A 15,823-nucleotide genomic window follows, 5' to 3' on the forward strand; every position below is an offset into this window, starting at 1 on the left:
TCTGACCAGTACCTTCAGATCCATGGGCACTAAGCTTTCAGGATGATAAACCAGTACAGATGATTAATTAGCACCTTCACATATCAATCTTCCAAGCAAACAAAAGCATAAAGCAGTTGGGTCAGAATCTAGTTAGTGAAGTAAATTGAAGGAAACAGCAAATAGTCTCTGTAGGTTTACAGGAAGGATGAAGGTTGGGGTGGGGCAGGGAAGAACTGGATGTGACCAGTGCTGCAATCCTGTGCTTTTCCTGATTCATGCCATGAAAGGCCCCTGGGCATCAGGACAACATGATCCATCCTGCTAAGAAATGTCCAACAAGTCTTAGCTGGGAAGTTGGGTCTAGTGTTCTGGACCCAGAACTGAACTCTGTAGCCTGCTTTGATATATGGCTCCAGTGTTTATGGAAAAACATGTAATTACATATTTGGTAAAAAGCTATTAAATCAGGTTTAAAATTTGATAGGTACACACTTGGCCTTTCATCTGATGCCTCTGTGCTTGCTGTAGGGAGCTCAGTGAGACACTTGAGAGTTCCTCAGCCAAGGCTGCCAGAGGAGATGGCTGTTTTAGAAGGTCTGTTGTACAGTTGCAGTTGTGGGTAGGTTTTCTACTTCCAGCTGCCAACCAAACAGGCAACTGCCCGTTAGTCATCAATACTGGAAGCCACGTGGGCATTTGTTCCAAGGAGACAGAGCAGTAAGTCTCATTATCCCTGTTTCTTTGAGATGTAACATCCTAGTGGGTTGCCGCCTTCTCTGTTGTGGGCACTGAGGTTTTCACCTGGGGGAGAATTTCATTTCACCTGCTAAATATCATTCTATCTATGATCCCCTCAGCTCAGAAACTGCAGATATTTAGGGCAGAGGTAGGTCTGCAGGTGCTGTTCCCATGTGGACAGCACATCATTGGACACTGTGGTAAGTAGAGGTGCTTTCTGTAAACTGGGGATTTTGTTCATTCAGGGAGTAAGAAGTCAATCCAAGTAATAAATAATTAATACTGCAAAATGAGGGAAGCAGGAGGTTAGAGTTGAGTTTCCTATACTACAATTTGGATTCAGTCTCTTTGTATGCCCCTGCTCTGTACTACATTGCCTTCTGTAAGATGTTTGCCATTTCAGCATCCACATAAAAGTCTATCATAGACAAATTTCATTTGTGCCTACATAATCTCAGATCTTGCCATGGGTACTTGTATTGCAACTTTCATGGCAAGTGTTAGGGCTGCTCTGTTGAGTGGATTAAATCAAAGGGTGTGGCTGGGTGAGGGAGAACAGAAAGAGTCCTCTTAAAGAAAATTCCTAATTGTGTGATCCACTCTCATTGGTACTGTATGGCCCTGTACGAGAACATCTAAATAGCCTGTCTCTCTTCATTTATTCTAATACTAGGTAAAAGGCACAAGAATGTTGAAAACTCTAGAAAATACTTCCAGAAGGAGAGATTGGAGAGACTGGTATTTTGCCTATAGGGTAGACTGAAAGATGTGAGTCTCTAAATATGTTAAAAGGGGATCCTGTTCTCTGAATTAGGTATGACCGGAGGAAGTAGCAGGGAGCTTGAATTGCCGCACGAGAGACTTAGATTAGAAGAAACTTGCTAAAGTGTATTGGAAGAGGATATTGTCTGGCCATTGGTGGAACCACTGCTGGGAGGCTTCTGAAGGCAGGCTAACATCTGTGGGGACTGGTTTCTGCACAGCTAGTCCTGCTTGTGGAAGTGGCTGCTTTCAAGGCAGCTGGTCTGGGCCTTAATGGACATGGGACCAGAGAAGTCCTGATCTGACCAAGTCTGTCTTGCTGCTGGTGTTTCTGACACACATTACTTGTATGCATCAGCTGGCAGACCTGACCAGCTTACCTTTGCCCAGGAATTTTGCTAAATAGCAGTGCTTAAAATCCCTGGGGTAATGATATGGCTCCACCTTATTTCAGGACACCTTAATGATTATTTACAATAATATTCCATTTTATTACAAAAACTCATGGTTTGTCCAATATCTTCCAAGAACAGGATTATTTCTCATGATTAACAGATGCTTAATTGGTGGGAGGGAAGGAGATGGGAAAGGAACATAATTGATAATATTGAGTCAATTGCTTATTGCTGGCAGGTAACTGATGGGGAACCATGGGTGTACCAGGTGTTACTAATAGCTTGGCTAGAATATGTTGCATGGAAAGCTGTTCAGCCTCATGCTAGCATATGTTGTGCTTCACAGTCAACAATCATTTTCTCCCCCCTCCCCCTTTCTGCCTTAATTCTGTAAACTTATTTCTTCTTTTAGCAAGATGGGGAGGCAGCAGAACTTGAAAATAATCCATGCCACACTTTATACAGGGCAGTGCAAGCACTCCTGAGTAAAGCACCTTTTTCAGGGAGAGGCGTCCCATTATCACATGGGACATGCCCTTACTTTCCAAAGTGGAAGGTCATGCTGTTGTCTTCCTTACCTTCTTCACTGCCTGGGTGCCAGGGGTTGGTGTTGCCTGATGCTGTAGGGAGGGTCACAGTATTCAATTTAATGCAGATTGACTCAAAATAACTATTATAATATGCCTCATCAGTGAGCTGGTTTATGACAAGATTATGTCCCATCCAGGGTCTTCAGCATCCAGCCAACAAATCTGAAGCTGCTTTAGTCTCATTTCTCTTTTCCTTGCAGGTTTTTGTAGTTTTGTTCATTCCCCTCCCATTTTCTTACTATGGTGCATAAGGACCACAGTAAAGATCACAAAGCAAATTTTGATGAATCGCTTGCTCATATACCACAACAGTTCACACCTTACCACTGAATCTCTTCCAGCCAACCCCTTAACTCTCTTGCATTTCATAGACCATGCATCAGGAAGGAAAGTAGAAATGTGTCTGGTTAAATGGCTAAATTCCTCCTGTAGCAACCTGAAGAAGACAGTTCAGTACAGCTCTGTGGTTCTGCCTCCTTCCCATGCAAGGAGCTGGGCATCCTGTGTCTGCTGCCTTTCCCCAAGAAGGATGAAGGACCTGAAGTCCAGCAAACTTTTGGCTTATGCCCGCAACTTCCCTCAGCAATGCCTCCTGGTTTGATAAGTGGAAGTGGAGAATGAAGACTAGAAGCATAGCATCAAAGCAGACCTCCAGTTAGGCAGGGCTGTCTTTGCGCCTGGGAGGCTGGAGAGGAGCCCATGTACTAAGGAGCTATTGCATACAGTTTCAGTCACGTCTGGAGAGACTGGTTTTCTCTGTCACTGAGATTGTTGGGTGCAAGTCTTTTCTTGATGAAAAACAAGGCATTGCTTTGAAAATAATCTCTGTGGTGTTGGCCTTTATTTACACACAGGTATTTTGCGCCCCTGGGGTTCTTGTTCTCATGGTTTTGTTCACAGGTCCCACAAGCAAGGATTGTCTCAATATGAAAAGAAGAGAGAACTTGGTAATCATATTGCAACTGCAAGAGCCCTAGGAAAAAAGAACAAAAGAACACCAAACCAAAAAAACCAACATACAAGACACATGACTAAAACCACAAGGGCTGGCAACATGGTGTCGGCAAAGCTGCTTCTCTGGAAATCCCTTGAACTTCCCGTTCTGGGCTGCTAGACAAGCCCTTTCCTGTATTCAGATCTTCACTGTTGATCCATTTTACCTTGCTCAGAAGAAACGGGCAATTGATAGCAGTAATTTTAGATGTTAGATCATCAGCAGAAGTAGCCACACTAGCCCAGCCCCAGCAGTCCTTTTCCTGTCCTACCTCTAGCTCCGCAGGGGGCTGCTGCCCCCATGGAATGCCTCACTGACTCTCAGGGGCCCCTGCAGACACCAAGGTAGATCTGGGGCAAAGGGAATAGCTGAAACATCTCGTAAGCCAGAGATGGCTGGTGTTTCATTGCCAGGAACAGGAGAAGGCAGATCTTTACTGTTTGGAGGAGAGAGAGGGACAGAGGGAGCCAGGGGACCACCCGCCTGCCGGAAAATGCCTAAAAGAACAGACCCAGGAAGGTATGCTGCCTTGCAAAGGGTGGTGAGATCAGATCCTAACAGGGGCCCACGTTGATCCCATGACGAGTATGAGACAGCCAAAAAGCAAGGCCAGGGTGCAGCTGCAGCCTGGGCAGTGGGCACCAGCGACGGCAAGCTGATGGAGGGGAGCCACAGGAAGGCAAGCCCTGCCCCACTGCACCCTCAGCACTGCAGAGCTGCTTCACTGCACACCAGAAAGGCAAGCCAGTCCCTGGGGCCAGGGCTGAGCTGGAGGTGGCAGTGGGGCCACCACCCCTGCGAGCCGGTGGGGTTGTTAGCAGGGTGGGTCTTCTCACGCTGTGCTCCTTGATGTGGCTGCACGGCTCTCCAGCTTTTTTGAGGGCCCCCTGGCTGCTCAGGGTGTCTGTTGCTGCCTTTCTTTGAGCTGCTGCAGACAGAGTGACCTGAGCCCAGCGGGAATTAATTAGTTGCACAACCCTTCACAAAGGAGCATAGCATCAGCTTGCTTGTGTCCTCCTTGCTTTGGCGGGGGGGGGGGCGGGGTGTGACTGCTGGATGTGTTGTTCCTAGTAAAGATGACAGCAGGTAAGCAGAGGCTCCATGGCCCAAGCTGTCCCTGCCATCATGGGAAGTTTCAGGAATAGACCCAGGATGGGTGGGCTCCTTGGGGTAGCGCACCTAGTCTTGGTGTCTCGCCCGACTCCTTGCAGGCATTTTTCATAGTTTCTTTTGCAATCTGCTCTTTCTGGGCTTTTTCCTTAAGTATTTGTACTTTCTTGGAGGGGCTGTGTCCTATAATCTCCATTACCTTTGTTTTTACCATAAACTTGGGATTTGCTGCTACATATAAGCAGTATTGGGGTACTGCCTTAGAGGCAGACGCTTGTCCTTATAGCATGTGAAAAATCACAACAGGTAGACCCTAAATGGTTAAACTTTATTAAGTACCAAAATCTAGTGAAAATAAAATAATCCAAATGGGAAAGGGGAATCAACTTGGGGATTAGTCATTACTGAGTAGGATTTACAGAGGAGTAAAACTAGCGTAAAAATGTAAACTAGCTTTGCATCCACCCACCATACCATGTTTGCTTGCTAAGAAACACCAAGCAAGAACCACTAGGCACATCATCTGATTTACTGCAGCAAAGGTTCATGGGTCAAAATAATGTAGCAAAAACCCAACATCTCAGACAGCAGATGTACGTGCCTGAGCTGGGAAAGACCTACTTACAAGTGCAACACCCACTGCTCCATTGGGCACCAAGGGGTCCTGCAGCCTTTGCCCAGAGCTCTGTCTGCAGATCTTGGTATTGCCTGTGTATCCATTCTCTGAGAGATGTTTCACAGGGACTGTTGCAATCAGAAATATTTTCCACCCAAAGTTGTACTCAACTCCTTCCTGTTGGCACAAGGTAGATCAGATACTTGCCTATGGACAGTACTACAGCATTGATGAGGTTGTGGACAGATGTGCTACCCCAGGGAGGGCTCCCTTCCCTCTGATACAGCCCTTTGCAGTAAGGATGCATATTAAACCCTGTCCTGGGTTCAGCTGGGATAGAGTTAATTTTTACAGGAACCTGGGAGGTGGGGGGCATAGCCGGGGCAGCTGACCTGAACTGGCCAAGGAGCTATTCCATACCATGTGACATCATGCTCAGTATATAAAGGGGGAGCGGGCCGGGGGGTGGGCTCTTCTTTTCGGTGGGGGAAGTGGCAGAGCGTCGGGTCCCGGGTGGTGAGCAGTTGCACTGTGCATCACTCTTTTTTGTATACTTTTTCATTAGTACCGTTGTTGTTGCAATTTCTTTGTGTTGTTCCAGTAAACTGCCTTTGTCTCAACCCTCGAGGTTCCAGGTTTGGTTTTTTTTTTCCTCTCCTCCGTCTTCCCCCCATCCCACCGGAGGGGGGCGGGAGGAGTGAGCGAGCGGCCGCGTGGTCCTTTGTTACCGGCTGGGCTGAAACCACGACAGTCCTCCTGTGTCCCAACAGCCTTCTCATGTCCTCCTCTGACAGCCCTCTACCACCAAGGCCCAGCCACCTCCCAACAGATGGCAGCAGCTTTATACGTTGCCAGTGCAGAAGGCTTGACACTGTGCACAAGGATGATGCTTGTGTCTGGCAATTTTGGGGATGGTTTTCATCCCTAGTCATTCAAAGACCTTTTGTTTTCCAGGCAAATGTAGTCTGATAAAGACATTTCAGTACCTTGGTTGCTCTTGGTCTATCCTGTATCTCTTCCCGTGGCCTTAATAAGCCCCTCTTCTTTTCTTCTGACAGCATCAGCACTGCTGAGTCAAACCAAGCTGGCAGCTTGTTTACAGCCTGAGCTTTGGAAGTCACACGAGCATGGGAACGTCCTGGTTTACATTAACCTCCTTCCCACCAAGCCTCATATTTCCTGAGAAAAAGTTGATAGCAGGGACTCAGTGCCTACAGTCTTATATGCCAAAAGAGGAACAAGAAGAAACCAGCTGTTGAACTCAAGTTTTGCTAAGTTTTGTATTTTTGAAGCATGCTTATGCTTTTGTAGGACTTGAGTGAGTCTGATCAGCTTTTGAAGGTGGGGTTTGTCAGCACTAATGCTTCTCTTCTTCCCCTCCCCTCCTGCTACTGCCCATAAGTCCGTTTCTTCTCCCCTTTTTGTCTTTCTTGCTTCAGAGCTGCCTTTTCCTCTCCCCCTTGCATGATTGGGACAGTTTCTGCTTGCTTGCTGCTATCCTCTCTACCTGCATCTTTGGTGTGACACCTCTTCACAGAAGGCAATGGAAGGGTGAGGGAGGTCCTTTCACTAAAGACCTCAGCATTGGTGCTGTAAAAGTAAAAACCATAGGCTGCAGAAAATGTGTGAAGTTTTAGATACATTCCCCCCCTAATTTAAAAAAAAACAATTATGCCAAGCCATCTGTTGCTAATGTAAAAAAAGATGTAAATAGATGATACATAGTGTACAGAGTATCACATGAGTGCTCCATCTGCTGTAAGGAAAGTCACCATTCCCCAGCAACAACACTGGGTAATGAAGTGCAATCCAGGGTTTGGAGCAGCCTTAGGCTTTCCAAAAGCATAACCAGCTCCAAAGGCTGCCCTGAAAGAAAAACAACTCAAACAATTGTGGATGGGTAGATCTCAACATATCAATCCTTCCTCTCTGTTTTTCTGACAAGTAGCAATAGTGGCTGTGTTGGGGACAGGGCAAGTTAGACATTTATGCTCTTGTTTCAGACTCTTTCCAAACTCAGATCCCGCTCCGTTATGTTTTCAAGGTTTACCTGGCAGCCAGGAATCTAGCAAGCTGTATCTCTTTACTTAATGACAGCAAAAGACTCACACAATGTCAAAGTAATTGGGCAATAAAGTGGCAGATGAAACTCACCTTTGATGAACGTGAAGTAGTGTGCATTGGGCAACAGCAACTCTTGCCATGGCTGCAGACTGATGAACTCTACATCAGCAGTTGCTACTCAGGAAGAGACCCAGGAGGTGCTGCCAATGGTTTGGTGTGCTCAGTAGTGGTCAGAAAAGGAAATAAAAGGTTCAGAATTACAAGGAAGGGTCTGCATTGTGAGCCTTCTACCTAGTTCTGGTCTCCCCATCTTAAGATGGGTGCAGTGACAGAACAGGACAGACTGAGAAGCTGGAAGTATGGAATAGCTCTGTGCCAGGACACAGCAAATGTACTAGGACTCTTAACCTGCAAAAGAGAGAAGGTACAGTAGAAGTCTAAGAAACCAGGACTCAAATGGGAAATGTGAACAGGGAAACAACTATTCAGTGCTTCTTATGCCACCAGGTTTGGGTCACAGCCCATGGAGTTAGCAGGGAATAGGTCCTAAACTCAGCAAAAGGACAAGCTGCTTCATAAGATGCACAGTTAACTTCTGCTGCCAGAGCTGGTGATGTCAGGAGTTTGTGCAATTTCCAAAAGCTTCTAAACAAATCTTTCTAAACAAATCATGAGTTCCACAGGAACTGTTAAATGTGGAAGCCCCAGAGCAACTTCTGCCTCCAAAAGTTCCCAAATGCTCATTGGCAGTAGATGGGGAAGATCTTTTATCCCTCCTTGCTCTTTTCTGAAGTGCCTGCTGCTGTAGCCAGCCAGGTAGCTGTGTCAAATGGCCCCAGGGTCTCACCAACTTTGGACAAGCAGTTTCCCAGAACCCAGTATCATCTTTTCAGCTTGCAACAGATTTGGGACAACAAGGGAGTGCAAAGCAATACAGATAAAAATCCTTTGCATTACCCTGTAGAAAACACCACTTGATTGAGAAAATGGTCTCCTTCCCAACAGCACCAACATCCCTTCCTCCCCCAGGTGCCCCCGGGCAGAGGGTGTGGGGTAGATGCCTGCGAAGGGCAAGCTTTTCCCAGGGGGCAAAACCCATGCTGCTGTGGCCTGCATGCAGCCCAGAGGTGGGGAGAAAGGCAACAGCACAGGGAGCTGGGCACGTCGTGGTGACTGGATGCCACATGGGGCTCCCCACCCTGTGATCTCCCCCTACCCCCAGTTTCTGCAGGGAGGAAACATTATCCAGTCCAGGGACAGAGGGTGAACCATCCCTCAGGGGTTTCTCTTTTTTTTTCAGGTGTTGGAGTGTATCATCCAGCCCCTCTTCATTTTCAGAGGGACTTGGGGACTTTCCCCCAGGGCTAGAGCTGTACATTAACAGCTTTTGACCCCCGAACATGAAGGTGGTATCTTAACACAACGTGGATTTTCACAGTGAAGGCATGACCGAGAGAAAACTGAGAAGAAACAGTCCAAAATCTTTTAGGAGAGGGGCAGTCTGAAATATAAGGATGGTCTTGTGCTCCCTGCCTGGCCCAGAGCCAGGGCTCCTTGCTCCAGTGGTTCCTGGCACTGGGGGGGACATGGACACTGGCACATCAAGACACCCACTTCTGGGGCTGAGACAGCTGTTACTGGCAGGATGAAGCCTCCTCTGTGCTCCCCTCTGTCTGAGGAATCAGGATACACACAGATTTTTTAAACAGCAAAACCAGGTACAAAAAAAGAGAATTTCACCCCCTCATCCCAACCTGAACATGCTGATCCAGCCAGAGCCTGAGTTCTGCTATTGCTCAGAAAAAGGCACTACAAAATACAGTTTTCTGCCTTTTAAAATATGGTCCCTTGAACATAAAGGGGTCTAATTCTGCCTAGCCCAGTGGTTTTTGGGGGGGAAGAAGGGGGCAAGCAGGGTGGTGATGCATGATATGCCCTTGCACCTTACCAGTTAGCAGAAAGGTTCCCGGATGGGAGTATCATGAAACACCCAATGCCACAGACACAGAAGGAGGTAAATGCAGTTTGTTTGACCACGCAGTAAGCAATGAGTAGGTTTGGAGGCTCAAGATGGGGTCAGGAGCTGGTGCAAGCTGTTTTCCCCCCCCGCACACCAACCTCCCCAGCCAGAGCTCAGTGACGGGCAGCTCCTGCTGCAGACGTGGAGGGAGAGAGATAGCACAGGAAGGTCTTTTCCTTCCCTCTCCCTACCTGGAAAGCTGCGTCTCAGAGGTACAAGCCAGCAGATCAGAGGCAGGTAAGCCGCCTCTGAGATGATGCTCATACTTGTGCTCAGAGGGCATCTAGGCATGTGTAGACAGGCTGTGACTGGCCCACTCCTGTTTTTCACCTCTTATAGCTGCTTGGGAGGCCTGAATGGTCCTGGCTTTGCATTTATGTCCTCTGCATGGCTGAGCAAACAAGCAGTGCCTTGTCTCCACTGGACTTCTCCACCCTTTGCTGGCTGCCTTTCAGTTATCTGCCAAAGTGCATTGCAGGCAAATATTTGCTCTGTGGTCTCAGACGCTACCTCACTCCTGTTTGCCCAGGTTCTCGTTTCATTGCCTTGAACATTGTGCTTACTCCACCCACACCCTGGGGTGTTCAAATAGATATCAAGTCACAAGGGCATGAGCTTTTGTGCGCACTGCTCTTCTGCGTGCCTTCCTTTGCTGGTGCTGACAAACATGGAGAAAGAAGAGACAACACAGGGGCAGAAATGTCCTTGCTGTCAAACTCACCTGGAGTCTTTGCAACAAGCGTGTCCTTGCTGGGGATTGCACCAGCCATGCCCAGCACAGCAGTAAGCACCAGGAGGCGAAGAGAAGGAACAGGCGCCAGGCCTGCTTTCTGTGGACCTTTGTGTAAATGCTAAGCCCCTGTGTCTCAGTTTGCTGGGACTCGGGTCTGCTGCAAGCCCAGACGAGTGGAGGCTTGGGGCTGCACCTTTTTCAACCACCTGCGGGTGCCTTGCGTGCAGAGCTGTCGCTTGAGAGGGCTGCATTTAATTATATGTGTAGTTTTATTCCGTTGGGCTGTGCTCCCATGAGGAGCTGCAAGCTAGACAAAATTATTCATTGTGGACCATGAGGAGTGCTGTGCCTGCAACAGCCTGGAAGGCCACCTGGGTCCCCTCGTCTCAGCAAAATTGTCTGATTAAGGCAGCTACAGGTCCATCGTTCCCGGGATTCTCTCAGCAGGGTGCTCAGTTTGGCTGGGTACCCCATACACCCCTCAGAAGAGCCCTCAAGGAGCAAGAGGAAAATTAAGTTCCTTGTTCTTTTTTATTTCTCTTTTTCTTTCCCTCTCCTGAGCTTACAGCCTCAAAAGCTCAGAAGTGCAGCCTGGACCCTTCCCATTACACAGCAGTGGGGCAAAGACCCCTGAAGTGCTCCCTATGTGCCCTGATAGCAAAGATGGCCCCGATGCACCTGGGGAAGTTTAGCGACTAACACCACTGCTAAAGCAGACCCCGAGGACTGTCGGACTGGAGCAGCAACTTTGCAGAAGGCCATGCATGGTTTTAATTTGGCAGGTACCAGGGAAGGACAGCACACCAAAAGGTCAGGCTCCAGCTGTTGTGACAGTTCCTGGCCAGACAGACACGCTCTGCTGCAGGATGCCTGCTCTGGGGAGGCTGTGTGGCTGCTGCAGTGTATTGAAGCAGTAAGAAGCAGTACAAAGGGGTGAATATGATGCACCAGCCCAGCTGCCAGCACCACAGTGCCCAGCTGTAACAGCCATTAAACTATCCGAGAAGGACGAACTCACCTTCCCACAGTTTATTTCAAAGCTGGTGTGTGCAGCGAGGAATCAAAGTGTGTAGTTTTAATAAAGCAATGCAGGCACACAGTTTGCCATGTAGCGAATTTTTCCCTTTAAGCAATTTCTCTTTCTAGCCCAGCCCATTCACTTCACATAAAGACAACAGAGGACACTAGAAAGTCTCTCCTGGTTTTGGCTGTCAAAAGGAAAGTAGCGATGCTGATTTTGAAAGTAGAAGGGAAAGGGAGCGAGGGCAGGAGGCAGCTGCACATCAATCCCAGCTGCACGGCACAAGGCAGACACTCCCCTGGGCCACGCTTTGCAAATCTGTCATTTCCCGAAAATGACAATGAGTCACAGTTGCCCTGTGTCTCATTTAAAGAAACTGAAAGGATTAACTGGTAAGGCACAGGGAAAGGCTTGTCATGAGTCATGCTGCCAGAGCCACAGCTACACAGGCACTGGAAAGCCCACGTGGCTATTCCCAACCAGTGACCCATGGGCAAGAGTGTCCTTTAAAATCTCCACAATCAGTGATTAGTGGGCCTCCAACACCTTCAGAAAGGCACGGGGTGATCTAAGGAGGATATTGAGGGCTGAAGATGTTCAATGATTTAATGAGATGACCAGTCATTTGCACAGCTGGGTTTTGGCTCTGGTCTGCCTTAGCCACAGTGCATGCTCTCAGGCGGTCTGAGAACAGGCTTCAGAATAGTCAGTAAGAAAGCATTTTGTCCACCACCCACTAAAAATAGCTGCACTGTGAAAGAGAGACGTTACAGGTGAAGAGGGAGAGTTGTTAATCTCCTGAGATCCACCCAGCTGGCCAGCACCTGGAGTTAAATCTCTATCTCTCCGCAAAAGACTACAGTGAAGAGAAGAGACTAGAATATATCCCCCCCAACCAACTGTTACTTAATATCCAACTGCAAATGCTGGAGAGCCTTGCCCTGTGGCAAAACAGCAGAGGCAATATGGCACCTCTGTTGTGCTTTCTTAATTACCTTCAAGTTGCCAATTTTCTAAAGTGTGTTTTGGGGAATAGTTACAAGTGCCCCAATTACCTTCAGGTTGCCAATTTTCTAAAGTGTGTTTTGGGGAATAGTTACAAGTGCCCCATGCTAGTGTCTTACCCCAAAGTATTTACATTAGTCTCAATTTCGTGTAATTTTCTCTCTGGGATTTTCTTTCATTTTCTTCCCATTTAAGCATGCTAAACACAAACCCCAAAGAGAAGTGAGATACAAGAGCTCCTTGGAGCTGAAGGGCAAGTCTGCAAAGCCCACCCAGTTTTTAGGGCCATGATCTCTCCCATGTGGCTTTACCCCAGTCCTGCCCAGCATAGGACAGCGAGGCCGTGCTGACCCTGCGGACTCATGGCGCTCACGTGTTAGGCAGTGCCTCTCCTCTACAGCTGCAGTTGTCGGTCAGTTTACTAGTTCACTGAACTGAGATTTTCCTTGTTTATACATTGACAGATGAAACCATGGAGGGGAACACTCCTGCCAGTATGCACTCTCTCTGTCCTTCTCTCTTCAGGAGGGTATATTCAGCAAGCTGCAGAGCAGAGAAGTACCCACACACACCTAGGTGAGGAAGGCAAGGAGAGAGGGAGGGGAGCTGGGGAGCTGGGGAGGCTGCCAGCTGCAGCCAGAGGGAGCAGATGGAGATGCAGCATTAGGGTTAGAGAAAAGCAGTGAGTGGGAGGCACCGAAGGAGAGCTCAGGCATAGAGGAAGGATGGGAACGGGGTGGAGAGGAAGACAAAGAGTTTCTCTTTGCAACTGCGTATAAACATCAGGACTTGCAGAGCATCAGGAAGCCCAGCTGTTTGCTGAGGAATAGGGTAATGCAGGGGCATGGCTATTCCACTGTAAAACACAGGCCACGGGTAGCTGGAAACCTTCAAGGGTAAGATTTGCTTAAGGCCCCTCATAGAAGCTGCCAAGCAGATGCAATGGTTGCAGCTAACAAACCATTTCATATTCCTTTCAGTTGGGCCCAGAGCTCAGGGCCATGGATGACTGAGTTGTCTGCTGTCCTGCCTGCCAGTTGCCAGGAGCACCAACCTCCCTATGGAAACTGCAGAGAGACTGCTCTACCAGGTCCAAAGGAAAAAACTTGCTTGATTAAAGAAAAAAAAAAAACAAAACAATAAGCTGAGCAAAGGATGGACTTTTAATTCCAGGCTTATTTACCTTAGGTAGTGCAGTGTTCAGAGCTGCTGTGTTGTGGGTTATGTGATTCTGTGGCTACAGGTGCACAGGAGCTGCCAGGTCCAAGCAGAGCAGAACAACAGTATGGCTCAAAGGGCAGCTGACTGCAGGTGCATCCACACATTAGTTAAAGCTGCAAGGGGCTGGTTGGAAATGGTGTGATCTGGCTGCCCTATTTGTCTTTCCTGCACTGGGTTACTTCATTCCTGAAGAATGAGCTTTGAGATAACCCTCCAAAACTCAATCATTAGGATGCATTACCCATAGCAGTCAAATCATGGGACATGACATGTACCCAGGGAGCTATGATGGGCATTTGCTACTTGGACTCTCAGGAGTCAGGTCTCCAGCCCTGCCCAACTTGCAGACCTCAGGCTGACAGTAGGGAACAGCATCCATCCATTCAACTACCTCTCTGAGCTGATGCACCCATCGATTGTCAGCTCCCCACCTCCCCTATGGCAGGGCCTTTCTGCGACTGACATTTGAAAGCTGCAGCAAGAATGACGAAGGCACAAATTTCGGATTCAGCAGGATGGCTCAGATGAGACATCTGCCCAAATGGGCTGAAGTCTTGTCATTTACACTTCCTGACCTCATTTACAGTTGGTGGGGGGAAACCCAATGCAACTTGTGTGTCATATCTTGCACATTGCTACATCACACCCAAAAAAGGAAAACTTTTAAAAATTACTTTAACGCAGCCAGCTGCAGGTGAAACAGAAAGTAACAAGCCCACATCAGGACAAGTGAGAGATGTTCACAGCTTTTGTGTGTCACCTGCTATTTGACTTCTGGCAACTGATGCAATTGCCAGATCAACCTGAAGGGCGTATGCCAGAACTGGAGTCACCCAGGCTGAAGGAAAAGAAATAGCAGGCTGCAGGTGCACCATTGGGCCTTTGCCTCACTTAGTCTAGGAAACAGGCTGTGCCCAGGAATAAGTGATGACCTGTTGAATTACTACCTTAGGACAATGTTTTTGGAACCTGTGCCAGGGCCATGTCTGTTCCACTCTTGCAAGGACCCCAGAGACAGGGGGGGAGGAGAAAGAGGCCACCTCGGAAGCAAAAATAAAAAAGAACACGATCTTGCAGGTTATTCAAGCAATGCAAAGCACCCAGCTTTTACTCCTCACCCTGTGGATAATAGAGTCTAATCTATCCCCTTCCTGAACACTTTGGAAGTCACCACTCTGAGATACTCAAGGCCTGAAGAATTGAAGGCTTAAAGAAAAAAGTAGATCAGTTCTTATACAACATACTTAAAACACTTTTCTATGGAACTGAGCTCTGAAGCTCAAATTGACATCCAAAATTAGCAACAATACCCTCAAGCATCTATCAAAGCGTTAAAGGCTCTCACCATCTTGTTGTTTGCCTCCCCTCTGTATTTAATTAGGAAACCATAAGATTATTTCAAGAGTGCTACACACTCTCCCAGGAAGGAATTTGTATTAGAGTGAAGTGGAAGTCTGCAAGGAGTGGTCTGGCTAGCATGTGTGAAACACAGCCTGCAGCCATGCACAACACGGAGATTAAAAAGCATTAAGTAACTCCCAGAGCACTGAAGGAGGCATGGTTCACATTTAGAAGTCACAATAATCCCACACCAAACTGATTATACAGTCATAAACCATAAGTGCCAACGTACAACAGCTTGAACTACAGTGCACTCACAGCTTCCTTTTCCCCCCCCTCTAACTTTTGCATACTTCTAAAATCTTAGTGTTCCTATCGAAACCAGTCCCTCTACCATTTCTTCAGTGTCAGATCTGGAACCCATGCACCTCTAGAGAACAAGCCAGGATCCAGCTGTGTGCTGGGGTGTGAGCTGAAGTAGCCAAAGGCACTGGCACCACTGTGCTTCTCAGCTCTTCCTTGAACTTCGCATCCTTGGAGCATTCTTGGTGGGGCTTGGCACTCAGACCTTCCCCTCATCACTCAGTTTGGAAGGATGTATCTGGAAGGCAGGGATGCCGTCCCAAAGCAGAGGAGGTTTCAGCTGGAACTTCAGAAGTGTTTTTAGCACGTGGCAATGTTTACTGAGTAGCTCTCTTTTGGGAATATGTCAAGATGTAGCAATGGGCATAAGAACGATCACGGGAAAGAGAAAGAGTTGCCTTATTCAACAGATTTGCTCCAGATGTGGCTTCAGAACAGTTTGAATGACAAAAAGTTTTTACCATTGCTTGTTCCACTGAAACAGAGAAGTCACAACACAGGCGACTGGAGTCCCGTCCCACAGTGCAGACACCAGTCAGCATTTTCTAGAAATGGCCTGAAATCTGATGTCACAAGAGCTGGACTTTCTCTTCTCTTTTGCTCTGTTTAAAAGTTTACTTTTTGAGTTGTATCTGCTCTAGCATACAGCGAAGTTATCCTGAAGAGCAGCATTTTTATGAGAAGAAATTCTTCCTTCCTTGCACTTCAAAATGTTGATACAATTGAAAGAAGCAGCATATTAAGCATGATTTTTAAATATTTTTTAAAAAGCCCAGATCAACAAATTCTTCTTGGATTTTCCAACAAAATGACAACTATGCCTTAAGCTGACTCCTAAATTTCTTGCTGAAATAATTAAAAACACAGC

Source organism: Haliaeetus albicilla, chromosome Z, assembly GCF_947461875.1.
Source record: "Haliaeetus albicilla chromosome Z, bHalAlb1.1, whole genome shotgun sequence".
NCBI lineage: Eukaryota > Metazoa > Chordata > Aves > Accipitriformes > Accipitridae > Haliaeetus > Haliaeetus albicilla.